Genomic DNA, 18,212 nt, shown 5'->3' on the forward strand with positions numbered 1-18,212 from the left:
TTGCGGATACAAGTGAATGGGCCTGGGCCTTAGCAAAATAAAAAAATTAGCCTCTTAAAGTAAAACCACGTCGTTTTGAATCTAATTAAGTGAAAATGCGTGTGTTACGGACGTTGTTCCACTAAATGAGAAACCGAATGTAACCGAGTCCGGCTAATGTAAAGTGTAAGACGGTTAAAAAATAGGCAGAACGCTCTTTGTTTGATGATGATTATCCTACAAAACTGAACTAATTTTGGCTCAGTGTATCTATATCCTTTGCTTTTCACGACAACAATGACGCAGTCTCTACAGAACTGATCCAGCTTTACAACATAAACCTAAGCTAAAACACGCTTAACTGAGAAATAAATTGTGTGCGGCCTGAATCTTTTAATCTCTCTTTTGGCACCGAAAACTCTGGTTGTCTTCAGTGTTCTCGATTCACCTGCACTTTATTTGTTGTACTGACAGGATCTTGAGTCCTGTGTCTTGGTTCAGACTTCAGACAGATTTTCTGATTTGTCTGAGATTCGCAGCGAGACCAGCCTTGTCCCGGTGGCTCGGCGAAGAAGTTTGCGCTCACTTATGGTACACCGATCAGAAGTCAGGTATGCCGCTGGATCTTGAGGAGTATTCAGTCACTAATCTAAGGAACATCGATGATTTATCCTCTAGAAGTCGTGTTGGTGTGTCGAATTCCGCTACAAGCCCTGCAAAAATTGTCATCCAAGTTTTTATAGGGTGAAGTAAAAGGAGAACATTTCATATGAGAAAAAAATAAGGGATCTTCATTTTGTGTGTATATACCATCGCTTAAAACCAAAACCATGTCACTATCGATCACAGTCGGGATCCGATGTGCGATAGTGCAGACAGTGCAGTCTCCGAACTCTGTTCTTAGAATCTTCTGGATGAGATTATCTGTGGCTGAGTCAACTGATGCAGTTGCTTCGTCAAGCACAAGAATTCTCGCTTGTTTAAGAAGCGCACGCCCCAGAGCTACAAGCTGCCTCTGCCCGACGCTCCAATTATCTCCATTTTCTAACACTGTATCAACAGTTCAAATCAACGAATCAAATCAGGTTCTTCAAACATTTTCCTACAAAATCTATCGCGGATGTATCACCGCGTTTTAGTTTTATACCTGGACTATCGAGTTTATGGTCTTTCGCACGAACTATGTCCCCTAGTTGTGACTTATCTAGAGCCTGACAAAAGAAAATTTTCTAACGCATTCAGAATCTAATGGTTTTCATATATGACTGAATTATTAACAGTTTATTGTACCTGCCAAACTTCTTGATCAGTATGTTCTTCGAGAGGGTCAAGGTTTCCCCGGATAGTGCCTTCAAACAAGGTGGGATCTTGCGGAATGATGCTGAGACGGCCTCGGAGATCGTGAAGGCCAATAGAAGAAATATCTATGCCATCAATGATTATTTGCCCTGCATATGGCTCTATCAGCCGGAATAGTGCTTGGATCAGGGTTGATTTACCGCTTCCTGTGCGTCCCACAATCCCGATCTTCTTGCCACCAGGGAACACACAGCTGATTCCATGAAGGACAGTTGGTAGATTCTCTCCATAGCGAACCTTTAAACAGAGAAGAAGGGGGTGAATAATGTATGAAGCTATGCAATTGGTCTGTTTCTCTAGAAGATTAAAATTTTGATTTACCTTCAAATTGTTGATCTCAATGGTTCCGTTCTCTGGCCATGTGGCCGGAGGGTGAGCATTCTCGATAAACGTAGGGGCTTCACTAGGAATTTGACTGTACTGATAGATTCTTTCAATGGAGATGATTTTGTTCTCTAGCTTACAAAAGCTAAGTATCCACCGAGAAAGTCGAGCGTTTAAATTAAGGCCATAGGTTACTGCAAGGCCAGCCATGCCTATACAAAGGTAAATATGAACTTGGTAAAAACAACAGATCTTTGACTAACGAGTTTCTGGCGGGAAATGCAGACCATGGTCTAAAGATGGAAAAGGGAGAATGAGAAAACTTACTTGGATCGATTGTTCCATGTGGAAAACTAACAAGCAGGAGCATACAGAAGGCAAAGACGAAAGTAGAGAGTAGTTCCATGCGTAAACAGAGCCACTCAATTGCAGCGATGCTGCAGAAGAAAGGGCGGGCAAAGCAGTCCAGTAAATAGAGGTTTCTCTTCATGAAACGCTTTTCTTGGCCAAACCCTCTGATTGTTGCTGCACCTGCAATTGACTCACCAAAAAGATGGATAATTGGAGATTTCTGTATGCTCACAATCCGAACCAGCTCTCTAGATGAAGCCATGTAGTATTTCTGCATTTATAAGTGAAAAAAACTTGCCGTTAAAACGTATTGCAAATAGAAAGTACCCCTGAAGTTATGAAAACACCATAGAAAGAATCTTCAAAAATTTACAGAAATTACCTGCATCCACAAGCAAGCAATGCCGGTTGGAATTACAAGAAGGAACACTTGCCATGTAACGTTTGTCATAACACCAACAATGCCGATGAGCTGTATTGTTGTGGAAGCAAATCCTCCGAGCCTAAAAGGAATATCGAGATCTACGACGCTTTGATCAATAGACACCTGAAAGGTACATAATAGCAATGAGAAATACTATGCATGAAGAGAAGACGTCATAGTCATAGTTTGATTAATTTTAAAAAGAACAAACCCGATTTAAGATTCTTCCAGCAGGAGTCGAGTCGAAAAATGACATTGGCGCTCGAAAAACACTTCTGAGCATGTTCAGAAATAACTTCTGAGCGGCTGCAAGGCCGAATGTAGCGACCAGAATAGCTCGGACAAAGATAAACACTGAGCTACCAAATGCTAGGGAAATAAACACGAGGAGAAGGACCGTGGAGCTCACTTTAGCTTGGTCGCCCTCGGTTTGCGGATTTGCCCAGGCCATCCACCAGTTACTTGCAATCTGAAGGAACTGAAACAGTGATTGTGCAATGATTATGAGTGGAATCAACAATCCTTTATAGGCTGCAGCCATATATGACCAGTACACCTTCATACTGACTCGTCCCCTCACACGTTCCTCTTCCTGAACCAGTTGTTTCTTTCTAAGCCGTTTTGCTTTCTTTTTCTCTTTGATGGCTTTCTGGTTAGACCCGGATGGCCCTTCTTGGACCTCTTTGGCTAGAATCTCAATGTTGCTCGAGGAAGCATTGGATTTCGGATTGTGTGGCAATGACTGGTCTAGAACCTGATTGCTGTCAGAATCTTCTGATGAATGACTGGGAATGTCCATTGCCTCAATAGCTTCATGATGAGCAGACACAAGAGATAAGAAATCGGTTCCTGCTTGTAGCAGTTCTTCATACTTCCCTGACTGTATAATTTGTCCATCTCTAAGTACCTGCAGATAAACAAGAAAGTTCTTGAAGCGCTTTCTTGGTGTTGTATACTTTTCTGGGTATCTTAACATATAAAAAAACTCTTGGTATAAGATTTTTGCAGAAGGACCATGTCGAAGAAGTCCTTACCAATATAAGATCCGTGGTAGGAAGAAACTCGACTTGATGAGTTACGAATATCACAGTCTTGTCTGCCAGAGCTGTCAATATATATTCCTGTAGTACGCAAATGCAAGCTTTAAGTAAAGCATGTGATCCAAGGAGATATACATACAACAAAGTGTTTGACAAAGATAGTTATTCGGTTAATCTGAGAAAACAAAAACTTCACCTTGAAGAGTTCAGAGCCAGTGTGAGCATCAACAGCACTAAAAGGGTCGTCGAGCAGATATATATCAGCATCCTGGTAAAGTGCCCTTGCGAGCTGAACTCTCTGCTTCTGACCACCGCTAAGGTTTATGCCTCTGTCACCGATGATGGTCTGATCGCCATGTGAGAAGAGTTCCAGTCCCGTTTCAATGAACAAGCGTGTATAACATTCTTGTACTTAGCCTTATCCATTGGACTGCCAAAGAGAATATTTTCTTCTATATTCCCAGACTGAATCCAGGCGGACTGTGAAACATAAGCAGCACTACCGCATATTCTGACCTGTGTATTTCAGTGTACATTTCGTGAAATTTGCTAGAGGAAAGAAATTTTTAACCCTGAAAATAATGAAGACAGATGCATGTTTTTTTGAAGGTTCTTGAAGTATTTCACTTACTTCACCCGAGATTTTAGGGATTTCTCCTAGTATACAAGAAAGAAAACTTGATTTCCCGGAACCAACGACTCCACAGACAGCTACTCGCATTCCTCTCTGAACTTTCAAGTCAATCCCAAACAAAGTCGGTCTCACCCATGAAGGATCCCACGAGAAACAACCGTCGTTGATCTCCACAGATGTATCTGACGTACCATGAGAAAGGATTATCGTAGCATCTTCCTGCAGCTCTTCCTCTAGCAGAAGTCCTGATATCCGATCAAGAGATACTTTAGTCTGAGCCATCATAGACACCAGATCAGGAAAATTCCTTAGTGGCTCCTGAAGAATCCTGAATGTTGCAAGCGCGGAGAGAACACCTCCTGCAGTGAGCTGATTTCCTAAGCCTATAGCCGTAGCAAACGTGATAGCAGCTACAAATATCGGCGAACTCCAGAATATAAATGTAATAAACGCTTGGGAGTATAAAGCCTTTCGAAGCCACTTAAACTCTGTATTCCTCATTTCCTCAAGTACAACCCGGTACCTATCCTCCCAAGCCTGCAATTTCAGAATCCTCATGTTCCTCAAACACTCGGAAGTCTTCCTCATTCGCTCATCCTTAGCAGTCATCAATTTGTCCTGATAGTCCTCTTGAATTTTCGCCAGTGGGATAGTGGCAATAATAGAGAAAACTGTGGCCACCAAAGTGGCTAAAGCTGCCAGTCCCACACTCCTGTACAAAATCCCGAGAGCAAGCACAATCTGTAGAGGAAGCATCCACATATCATGAAGGTACCAGGAGAAATCACCTACTCTCTGAACATCAACAGCCATGTAGTTCACAATTTCACCACTCGTGTGGTTCTGTTTTGTTAAACTCGAGAGTTTTAGCCCTTTTCGGTACACCATAGCCGTTAGAGCTGATCTCACATGCATCCCCATGATATCAACCCCAAGATACCATTGCCGAGTTGTTAGCGTCTCTGCAAGCTTCGCCACAAAGAAGATCCCAGCGAGAATGTAACCCTCGTTAGGGTAAGTCTCTTTCCCACCCAAATAATTAACAAAGTCATTCACCATATAAGGACCCACATAAGAAACAAGAGTGTTCAAACCAGCAAAGACTGCATTACAAGCCGCTTCTTTCCAAAACGACTTCAAGATCGCCCAAGCAAGTGAAGGAGACTTCGAAGGATTCTCAGCTTTTAACTTCTCCCATTTCAAGTTCAAGACTTTGTAATTCGTCTTTGCTCGGTCTTTAGGAGCAAGCAGAGGAATATCCTTGAGATCCAAAGGCCTCTTGGCGCCAAGTGAGAGAAGAGGGTTCAGCCACGAAAGCGTAGCGAGGCTGAACAATCCAGCGTCGCTATAAGAAGTAACATTGAGACACCCTGCTTCTTCTTCTTCAACAAGCAAAGGCTCATGAAGATAGGAACTTGTAATAATAACTCGAAGACCTGACACACCTCTGAAACCAAGGAAGCAGAGAAAAGCCAGAGCCGGAGCTGCAACAAAGTTCCCAACAGCGTGTGAAGACAAATGGTTTGAGCCGTTTGCAACAAGCTCTCTCGAGTCAATAAACAAAGCCCATAAAGAGATAAAGAATCCCACAACCCACCATAGCCTTAACAAGAAAGGGAACTTTTCCGCAAAAGTGTATTTACATCGAACAACTGAAGTGCATAACACTAACCAAGCTAGAATCTGTGTAACCGGCGACAAAACCACATAAATTTCTTCGCTTCTCTCCTTAACCACTCCAACAACATCGAACACTAACACCGAAACTTGCACGATCAGAACAAAGAAACAACAAATCACCGAGAATTTATAGCTTTTGGTGATTTCAACGTCGTGGGTTTCTCCGCCAACACCAACATTGACGACGGAACCCGAGCTCCCAACAGAATCATGTTTGAAGAACCGAGCTCGACGGAGACAGTAAAGTAAGCGTCTTGCGGAGATAACGAGAAGAGATAGTGATAAGAGGCTCAAATTGATACAGATCGAAGAAGATTCCACTACTGGCAAATCGAGAAGAGCTCTCAGAGTAAAACCCATTTGTCGATTAGATTGTTATCAAAGATTGAGCTTCTGAGCTAAACAGCATTGACGAGACGAGACAAAGGGAATTATTGAACATCTAGAGGTTGCAGAGGAAGAAGAGAGCAAGCGTGAGTATGAAATAAGAAGGACAAGAGCAGAGAGTCACGATGGTGGTAGAGAGAAACGCAGAATCTGATAGACACATCGCACATGGAAACAAAAACGAGTTCACGTCAGAGTCTAACACGTCGAACAAGAACACAATTCCTTTTTTTTTTTTAATAAAATAAAAATAAAATTGAGACTTTTTTTTTTTATTTTGTTGTTGTTGTTGTTGTTGTTGTTGTTGTTGTGTTCCCATCGATGTTATCTAGAGAAGACAGAAGCAGACAAAAGCAGAACACAACCTTTTAATAAGAAAAAAACAATTACCTGTGTGAGGTATCAATTCAAAGACAATGTCGCTTCTGCTTCTGCTTCTCTTTCTCTCTCTCCTCGCCCCGAGAAGAGAGAGAGAGGAGATTCGTTGTGGGATCGCCGCCGCAAAGTAATGGAGAGGAATTTGATTTTGCTTTACCCTCTTCTTCTTCTTCGTTTCCCTCACGGATCAGTCTGAAGCTCGCTGTCCTTTTTACACATTCATCGATTGAATGTAATGTATGTATAGAGAAGATACAGTTGATATGTAGATGGATGTATATAGTAGTAGTCGTGTGGCTTTTGATCTTCTTCATATCTTTAAATAGTAATTGTTAATTGTATTCTTAAGTATTTCTTTATTAATTATTTTTTTTAATAAATGTAGAAAATTTCCTTCTTTTTGTCTGATTTGTTTCTTTTATTTTGTTTGAAAAGATTGACAAAATAGATCTCACACAACATTGTATACGGTATATATATAGTATATATGTAAATTTACATGATTAATAATTTATAATATTATTGGGACCATATCTTGTATGGGGATTTCAAAAAATTTATTATCTTATTATTTTATTAAATTTTATAATTTTTTATACTAGTTTTGGGACTAGTAAAATTTATTAATTTATTGTGTTTATTAATTTATAGAGGTTTTATTGTAGATCAGGGAAGTCCGGTTGGGTGAGACCTGGTTTATCTAAGCCAGAAATAACCAACTATAGTAATTTGTCAATTTGTCATATGCTTATTTCATTAAGAAAATAATAAATCATTATTCAGAAAAAATCCTATTATTTTTTTTTTGGGAGATTTGCTACCATAACCTATAATTTATTAGAAATCACCAAAGTAACCTATCAAGATTTCTAAAAAAATTCAGCACACATTTTTACGATATTACTCTTTTACATATTATTCATTTTCTTTCTTAACTACATAACTAATAAATATTTTAAAAGTCATCCTTTAAAATATTAAACATTCATAATTATTATTTAACCAAATTTAGAAAAGGAAATATTAAATTAAACTAATTTTCAAAATTTTAAAATGAAAATCCTTTAATCAACAAATCAAATGATAAATAAAATAATTAAAAAGAAAAAGAATAGTTTAAAATTTGAAAAATTAAATAGTCACACATGTTCAACCCATCGACAATGGCTATATCCACTTTTCAACTTCAAAAATATTAAGTATATTTAGTCTACAAACATTTTGCAGACTAACCAAATATCCACGTATGTTCGGCAGACTTCTAAAATAAAATCATCAAACTTACATTTGGTCTGCTGAAACGGATAGACATGCATAAAGTCTGCATAATTTTAACAGATTTCTTAGGTTCTTCAAGCAGACTTATAATTAGTCTGCGAATATTTGGCATACTAACAAAAAATCTGCATATTTTCAGAAGACTTCTAAAATTTAAGCATCAGACTTACATTTAGTATGCTGAAATTGATAGACATGCATAAAGTCTGCGTAATTTTAACAGATTTCTTAGGTTCTTCCAACAGACTTATAATTAGTCTGTAAATATTTGGCAGACTAACAAAAAAATCTGCATATTTTCGGCATACTTCTAAAATTTAAGCATCAGACTTATATTTAGTCTGCTGAAATTGATAGACATGCATAAAATCTGCGTAATTTTAACAGATTTCTCAGGTTCTTCCAGCAGACTTATAATTAGTCTGCGAATATTTGGCAGACTAACAAAAAATCTGCATATTTTTGGCAGACTTCTTAAATTTAAGTATCAGACTTACATTTAGTCTGATGAAATTGATAGACATGCATAAAGTCTGCGTAATTTTATCAGATTTCTTAGATTCTTCCAGCAGACTTATAATTGGTCTGCGAATATTTGGCAGACTAACAAAAAATCTGCATATTTTCGGCAGACTTCTTAAATTAAAGCATCAGGCTTACATTTAGTCTGCTGGATATGATAAACATGCATAAAGTCTGTGTATTTTTAATAGATTTCTTAGATTCTTCAAGTAGATTTTTATTTAGTCTACAAACATTCGGCATAATAATAAAAAAATCTTCGTATTTTTGGCAGACTTCTTAAATTAAATCATGATACTTACATATGGTTTGCTGAAAGTGATAGACATGAAAAAAATCTGCAGATTTTTTTTTTTTGTTTTTCCAGCAGACTTATATTTAGTCTACTAACATTTGGGTTTATATTTAGTGTACTAACATTTGGCTCATTTTTAGTAGACCTATAAATTTGTTTTTGACTTGTAAATTATATTTGACATATATATAAAGTAAATTCAGCAGATTTGGCAAACTTGACGAGTTGGTTTGCCAGTCTTTTTCAACGATCACCGACTCTATCGAACAATCTTTCACCGAAAAATTCTTAAGCCGATTAGCCTTTTGATCAGTTAGATTATGTTGGAACTAAGTCGAAAGATAAATGCGAACAGGTAATAAAATTTTTGGCTTTAAGAAGAATTAGAAGAAGATAAAAAAAAATAAAAATAAACAAGTAATAAGGATTTTAGATGGAGAAATAAAATAAGCTTTCTTCTTTTAAAGTTATGGGATAGAAGAGCAACATGAGTTTGTATATTTACATTAAAAATCAATAACATAATAATAATTTGTTTATAGTTTTGGAATTGTTTTTAAATTAATCTGATTGTAATTTTCAAATGATTTAAAGAGAATTAATACCAACTTTTTATTTTTAAATATCAAATTTTTATTATGGGTAGATTTGGAATTAAAAAAATCTGGACACAAAATGTGAGTTATCTAGGGAATAAAAAATTAATTGAGTTATCATAGTTATTTCTTATAAAAAGGAGGTTATCCTGGATAATTTTTTTTTTTTTTTTCATTACTCACAAAGATACACTCCCTATATTTTCGATTTATGATCATATGACATTCATGGTAGAAATAAATAGAAATATAGGGAATTTTTTTTATCATGAATGTCAAAATGGGATGATCAATATGTATGTAGGGATGTGACGGATGTCAAAATGGGTGAAGTCTATTAAGCATACAATGATGTGACTTTTTTAAAATAAACAATAGTATATGTATACTAACTTGTTAATTACATTTTGAATTTTACAGTTTAACTAACATACTAAATTCGGCCATAGAACTTCATAAACACTTAATTTTTATTTTTCTAATTTCGTTCATTAATTTTTTTCTTTCACAAACACACTTATTAATCGATTTATCAACTTAAAAAGTTATATCAAATAACAGCTAATAAGGAATGTAAATTTAAGAGGGGGTTATTGGTTTTATGATTTTAATGGATTTGGAAATCCAAACTAAAATCATGTGTTATTAAATCATTGATTTTAAAATACTTATCAAAATTATATGCTATTGGTTCTACGATTTACAAATAATTGTTAAAATCTCATGTTATTCATTTAATGATTTGTTTTTGGATTTCAAAATTCATATTATGTTTTAGGGAGAGAAACTAGATTGACCCAAATTAGGAGGTTAATTACTAAAGTAACTCATAAAATGTAAGGGTTAGATAAGTTTATTTTTTTGCCTAAAATACCCTTTTTACTTTGTTAGGAAAAAAACAAAGTCAAATTTACCCTCCCAGAATTTTTTTTAAAAATCAAAATATTTTCAAAAGTCTGCCGGACTAGTTGTGACAGATTAATTTGTGTATGACAGATTTGTTTTTGCACAACCGGTTTATTTTTGTATGACAAATTTTGTATCAAACTATTTTCAAAAGTCTGTCGGACTAGTTGTGACATATTAAATTGTGTATGACAGATTTGTTTTTGCACAACCGGTTTATTTTAGTATGACAGATTTTTTTTGACAGATTTATTTTGGACGACAGATTTTTTAACTACAGTTATGACAGATTTATAATTGATGACATATTTATTTTTTACGACAGACTTATTTATAAAGACACCACAAACTTTCACAATATATGACAGATTTGATATAATGTCTGGCAGATTTATTTTCCACAGTTATTTCAAATTTATTTTCTTGATTTAAAATCCGTCGTAACATGACAGATTTTTTCACAGAGAAATAATTACTAGGTTGACCTCTAGTGATAACAGATTTGTTTTAAGTTACGACAGATTTTTAAATTTAAACAAAAATTTGTCATTTGATAACAGATTATAACATTTTTAAAAAATTGCTAAAATGACCTATGTGAATACCATATGTTATGGCAGATTTGTTTAAGTTATGACAGTTTTTTTGTTTGCTTCCAAAAATCTGGTGTTTGATAACAGATTTATTAGATGTAAAATATAAATATAGTGACAACAGATTTGTTTTAAGTTATATTTTTTTCAGTCATATTTTTATTTATTATATTGTTTATAAATCATATTGTGAATGATATTTTTTAACTCATATATTTAAAGCATATTTTATAAATTTTTATTTTCCTAAATCATAATAAAAAAATTAACATCAAATTTTAAAATCCTATTTTTCTATATTTTATATTATATTTTTATAATATTATTTTAATATTATACATTATTTTTAGTTATAATTTCATACATTATATTTTTTATAAAACTTATTTAAACTATTTCATCTTAAACTTCATATTTTCAAATCATATCTTTATACATAATATTTTTATAAACAAAATTTTGAATATTATTTTATAAATTATATTTTAAATCATATTTTATTTTCATAAATTATATTAAAAATATCAATATCATATTTTTAAACATTTTTTATTTTTCATTAATCATATTTTTAAATCAAAATATCAAATACTATTCATTTTTTTTTGTTTTTTTGTTTTTTCGAAAAAAAAATTATGGGTTTTTAGTCTTTCTACCTAAAATTTGTGTCATTCTAGTTATTGGATAAGATGGAGTGTTAATTTAGCAATTAACTGCCAAATTTGTGTCAAACTGGTATATTTTCACTATGTTTTAAATGGATTTGAATGGATTTGAAAGTGTAAAATAGAAGGATTCAAATCCAAGGATAAAACATATTATTTCAAAATTTATGTGTTTTGATTTTTAGAATTTACAATTTCATACGGTAAATATAGAAAAAATAACAAGTTTAACATACACTATCTTTTGACTAATGAATTTAGGTTGAACTTCATAAGAAAACTAGAAAAGTTTCTAAAATGCTCAGTTTTGGAGCAAATTAAATGCCGCCAGCCATTCGTCATAATCAGATACCACTTTGGTCATATATCCATCGAATATATCACCAAATACAGTAAGTAACTAATCATCGCCCATATCAAACTATGAAGTTCAAGATAAAGAGGAAATACTTCAATGACTTTGTTGTAATTAAAGCCAATAAAATTCGTCATCCCATTTCGTAGTAGCTGTAGAACGTCCCACACCGACGCCACTAGTTTGGTCCGTCTTCCACGGGATATCGACATAGGCCATAGCAAGAGAAGATAGAGCTACTTTAAGTTAAGAGAACGTGTATGTGCTCGGTTTGCTTGAAACCATGCGCCGTCATGTGGCACATTCTTTGTTGGCTAGATATAGAATTTCAATAAGTAAATTCTCAAGACCTATAAACAACTTATCTTTTTTAATTTGTTGTCTTTTTGTTTGACAAAAAAACAAATGTTGTTATCATTTATTCCATGGCATACTATTAATTAAGAGAAATATCCTAAAATGACATATATTTGGATTTTTATTCCAAAGCTAACACACACGCTGGAATGTTCCAAAACTAGCATTTTTTAATATTGAATAATTAATAGAGAGAAATATTATTATTTAAAAAACTCAAAAAACTCAAAATCCGATATTTTCGCCGGATGAATTTTCCGAAACAATCTTGTATGAAGCTTTTAATCTCATATCTTCTTCTTCTTCTCCGGTGAAGCTTGTGGTGAAGCTTCCGATCTCAGATTCCGATCAGATTTCAAAAATAGTTGAAGAAGAAAATAGATGGAAGAGGAAATCAGAGTAACGAACAGAAGAACGAGACCTCAGAGGAATCCATGGTTGTGTATCTCCTTGTGCTCTGCTCATACTTACCAGCCTCGATTCTCATGGTAATTTTCTTTTCCCCCTCTCTCTAAACTAGATTTGATGAGTGAAATAGGGAAAGATTTTGTATCTAAGTTTGGGTTGAGCTCCAGTTTGAATGTAAAATGTTTGTATTGTGTTTAACCTTACTGTAATTATCAATCATCTTCGATACCTTCAGAAAATAAAATCTCAGGAATCAATTTGATTTCTATGAGAATGTGTTATATCGATTATGTGTGTGATTGTGTTGTTGATTTCTCAGGGATTTTAGTTTTTTTTTTCAATTGATTGACGTGTTGATGAAGACGTTACTAGAGAGCTGTATTAGGATGGAATTACCATTTAATCGTTTAAGGTTCTAGGTGAATAGAGTTGGGGATGGTTTCATTTCACCTTTGCTTTAAGAACATGGTGAGAGTTTTAAATTTGTGTAAGGCTTATATGTACTATTGAGATTAAGCTTAAACATTATTTCTCTCCAATGACTACACTACATGTAGGAAAATTGGTAGGTATCTAGCTTGCTATGAGTTTTTGAATTGTTTTGCTAATGGTACAGATCAACTTGGTAGTGTTTCTTGGGGTTTTAAAGTTAATCAATCTGGTAGTGTTGCAGAACTAGATTAAATGTGGGGTGATATATAAGATATCTCTTGAAGTAATATGTAAAAACGAAAAATTGAATTCATGGACTGATCATGTTGTTGAATAAGGTTTTGAGCTCCAAATTCAAGTGATTGATGATATAAATGATGACAAATATTTCAAGAACAAAGCAGAGAGTTGATGATGAAGATGGGAAAATGGGCACTTGAGTGGAAGTTGAGTTCGTCATTATGGAAGGTCTTCCTAAATTTCAAGAACACCTTCCTAAAAGCTATGAAATCCTTCCTAAATTTTTCAAAAATGTGTTTCTAAATCTCTTTATATGTGTTTTGTTTTATTGTATCACATATTACTTCATTAAGGATGTATAATGATTTGATTATGTGCACATATTGGTGTTTTACAATAAATGTAGCAAATAGAAATATCCAACATGATGTTTTAGGAAGATCTTCCTAAACATCAATGACTTCTTCCTAAATTTCAAAAAGTTCTTCCTAAACGTCAATGGCTCCTTCCTAATGCTCTTTTTTTCTTATCATGACGGTCTTCCTGAAATTCAAGAAATCATTCATAAATATATGAGAATCCTTCTTGAATGTTACATTCAAATCCTTCTTATATGTTTACTGGTGAAAACATAGCTATCTACCAAAATATCGAGACAATTAATACAAAACCTTCCTGAATATATTTTAAAACAAGTCTTGTGGCGAAAACCATCCAAACTATCTTTCATAACCAAAATCATAATGCTAAAACAAAGACCATGTGAATACAAAGAATCAAACTGTAAATACTTCGATCTCATATGGGGCAACTGAAGCCTTCAATCTTGTATGAGCACCGTTCGTCTTTGATTTTGAGTGTTATTGCAGCTCCAATTCTTCCTAAACTTTTTATGAAGGTCATCCTGAAGTTTAAGGAAACTTTCTTGAATTTCGTTCAATCCTTCCTGAATTTTCATAAGATGGAAGTAAGAACCTATGTATCTTAGAGCATACGTGAAAACTAAAAAAGAGCAGAACATATTAACAAACAACAGTATGTGCAAGACCATCCCAGAAAAAAAGCATAAGATAATAACAAAGAGATCAAGAATCTAAGAAAACATAAGATTAGGGTAAAACATGTGAGAATGTTATACATTAGACAAGTACCAAAAAAACTAAAAAAATTTCTCAAGCATCATATATGTCTAAACAACAAATAGAGTAAAATTAGATAAAGGAACATATCCAAAGCATACTTGCATCTTGTGTCATCTGCAGATACATCACGTAGCTTAGAGAAACTTTCAACCCAATTTCATGCGATAAAAATTGAAATCAGGTAATAATTTCAGGAAAGTCTTCATGAATTCTCAACAATGCTTCCTAAATCTTCAAATGTGACAAAGAAACACATCAATACACGAACAATAAATAACACTCTGTGCTACACGAATCATTTGTACCAGCCAACCTGAAAGTTAGACTAACTAATCAAACTCTAATGCAAAAAATCACACAACCATCAACAATCAATTTGCTACATGAATCATTTGTACCAATCACATCTTAACCTTCACCAACAAGCTCAAATTACAACAAAAAAAAACACTTTCACTCCATTAAACTTCATCAAACTAGAAAACAAATTAAACACCTAAAACCCCCAACTGAATCAAAAACGCCCAATTTTACAAGCTAGGTTTTAGAATAAGAAGAAGGATTCAAACACAAAGCGCTTCAGTTAACCAGATGGTGATGGAGGGGAGAGAGAGAAAGAGGTGAAAGCGGTGGCAATTTTTGGTGAGGAGCGAACCTTGTTGTTGGGGGCCAAGTCTCTAAGACGGAGCCCCTCCCCCCTACATTCGGAGTTAGAAGCGTTGTACTGGGCCATGGAGCGGAGATGTGCTGCAGGGATCGCTTGTCAACATTTCGAGACTGATTGTGCTGAGTTACTTACTATGGTCCAGTCCCCTAAATATTGGCCGTCCTTCTCCAACGTGCTTGATGAGTTCAACTCGCTGGAGTCCTTCCAACTATTCTCCATCTCTTGGATCCCGCGTGCGTCAAATAAGAAGGTGAATTGTCTTGTCCGTGCTTCGCGTTCTCTTATCTCTGAAGTTTATTTTGTAAACCCCTTCCCTCCGGCTTGGACAACTAACCAAATAATTTTCTTTTAATTTCTTGTTTGCATGAAAAAAAAAGAAGTAAACAGATACACTTTTAGTTAAGAAAATAGTTGTAGATGAGTTCAAATCTATTAAAATTAAATTAAATTTAACAAAGAATATATTTATTTAATTCTTTTTGTAAGTAAAAACAATGTATAAAAGTAAAGAGATAAACTTTTATTTACAGAAAATAGTTGTGTTTTTTGCTATAATACACTAATGTATATCCACTTGAAGTGTATTTGTACACACAAATATATTTTACTATTAAAATATACTCATTATTCTTTACTACTTCCAACAAATTGTCTTTATGAACATATTAAATAACCTATTATATGTCTCTTCACATTAACATTTTATAGTTACAAAAACGCATACGTTAATCTTACATACTCCTATCTTATATGTTACAATAGCACTCATTTTAAATAAATTATTTGATTGGTGAAAAAAATATGAAACGATCTATTTTTATTTTGAATTTTTTACTTCAACAATCTCTTTCTTTATGTAAAGGTGAGTATTTATATTTTTTAAGAAACTGTAGTTAGTTGTATAATTTTCACAATCATATTTTTTTTTATCTTATATAAAAAGTAATCATTTTTCTTGTAAAATTAGCAACTTAAAATTAAAATAAGTAAAAAATATTACAATTTCGATTTTTTTTTTATATATTCCTTATAATTATCTTTTCTTTTTATGGTAGTTTTTGAATTTTTACATTTTTATTTTCTAAAAATTTAATAATTTTAGAATTGACATGTGTCAACATCTGAATGATATAATTGATACGTGTCAAGATCTTGTTAATGAGTAATTTTGACATCAATCTTTATATAATAAGATTTTATATTCCTCAACCGGAAAAAATACCATAACTTCGAATTTAGACAAAATCCGGTTTGAATCTCCCGGTCCTGAAATTGATAATTGTTAATCCAGAATTCTCATATGATTAAAAAAGTGTTGTTATATATATATATAGCTTTGGTCAGAACATAGCCTACTCGTATTAATACTACAAAATGTGACACTCCAAGAATGAAAACCAAAACTATATGTAGCAGGCCTTCAGAATATACTAGTATATTTTAGTCAAAGTTGGATGTACTATATATCATTCATTGGGTTAAGCTGTCAGACGATGTAGGCAAAATTCGAATGGTCCTTTTACTTAAGCAGCAATATCATACTCGTTAGCGAGATCGATCATAACGCAATTGATGGTTTTTTATATATATATAAAAAAAAAGTCAATAGCCGCATAAAGATGGAAGTTAAAGACATCTTCCATGATATATAGCCCGCCACTTTACTACTAGTTATTCAGTAAATATGAGACACCATGCATGCGAGTCGCGACGAAACACACAAGTGAGAGATTTGCATAAAAAGCCACGAAGCTCAAAAATCAATGACTGAAACTCGAGAGAACACACACACATACACACACAGGAACAAGAAGAGATAAGAGGCCGATCGAGGAGAGGAATAAGAAGACAAGTGTATGTACACGCGATGTTTACGAGTTTAATTAGATCAAATCATTTGATTTATCAAACGTCTCTTCCATTAATCATCGAGATGATGAGTTCCACAAATCTCACTCAACCACAGCCTGAAGACGGCTTTTATGGCAACAGCTGTTAACAAACTAAACCTAAACCAACTCCTTCCTGTTCATCGATCGATCGGTTTAATGCCTTTGATCAGTGCTTCAACGGGTAATTCGAATTCACAATTCTCTTTGTTAAAAATAATAATAATATTCACAATCTCCTTTAGTACAAGTAGGTTGGAAAAGCAGATAAAGTTGGAAGTAAATTGTTGGTAGGGAGATCAAATTACTAAAGCTTTCAGAGAAGAGTGTCCATGTTCTTGTTTTACTTTGTTTATCTTTACATAACGATACAATAATGATAGCCCTTTACGTTCTCTTTTCTAGCTTGACCGATTTTCATATCTAGCGCCACTCAGATTCTTTTTCTTTTGACAAATTTCTAGAAAAAGAATTGCTTTGATCTGTTTCTGACTCATTAATCTTCACTAGTTAAGGCACTAAGTGAAAGTTTCTTTAAAATTTTTCCTCCAAGTGTCCAAAGATTGTAGACGTTTCAGGCAAATCACACACAAAAAAAAACATATTGTAAATTTGGAAACATGACACATCCAAAACTAAAATTCCAATTATGTGGTAGAAACCAAATCTATCTATACATGTTCTCTTCAGTCGGTCTTTTTCCATTGCATGCAACACTTGCTCTCGCTTGTTCAGGAGTCTCAGAATGTCGGCTGTACTCTCAATGTCTCTCCGACCCTCCACTTGCTCTCGCTTGTTCAGGAGTCTCAGAATGTCAGCTTGTTAAGGAACAGATCAGCTGTTGCAAACACACACACACGGACACGATTTATACGCTGTTTCGTCTTTAACAAAGATAAGATTGCGTTGGAACCTTTTTATTTTTTTCCTTCTCAGTTACGTCATCTAAACGTGGGTGGCTACAACGTAAGGGACAAGTGTCAATGCATTATACAAGGAGTGGACGAGCACTGACGATGCTAAGTTCCCTGACCAGCTGTAACAGGTCTGAGGATGAAGAACCTGCTGATGGAGTATGTTGGCAACAATGGATAAACCCCCAAAACTGAGAGGAATATGAAGAGAGAAGATGTAAAGAGCAAACGTGCTCCATATGCTGCTATGCTCCCATGGAATCTCTGATGCCAAAACCGAGAACCCACCTTGTTCATTCCCCAACTGTTCAATCTAAAAAAAAAAAAGCACCTTTTGACTTGGGAATTAGAATTGCCACCAAAAACGACAGTCGTAAACAAAAAAAAAAAAAAAAAA

At 34.3% G+C, this 18,212-nt stretch overlaps 1 pseudogene; it reads right to left on the reverse strand.

The window, feature by feature from the left end:
* Positions 175-6,389, reverse strand: LOC104747831 (annotated as a pseudogene).

The sequence above is a fragment of the Camelina sativa genome, chromosome 15 (assembly GCF_000633955.1).
Source record: "Camelina sativa cultivar DH55 chromosome 15, Cs, whole genome shotgun sequence".
In the NCBI taxonomy this organism is placed as follows: domain Eukaryota; kingdom Viridiplantae; phylum Streptophyta; class Magnoliopsida; order Brassicales; family Brassicaceae; genus Camelina; species Camelina sativa.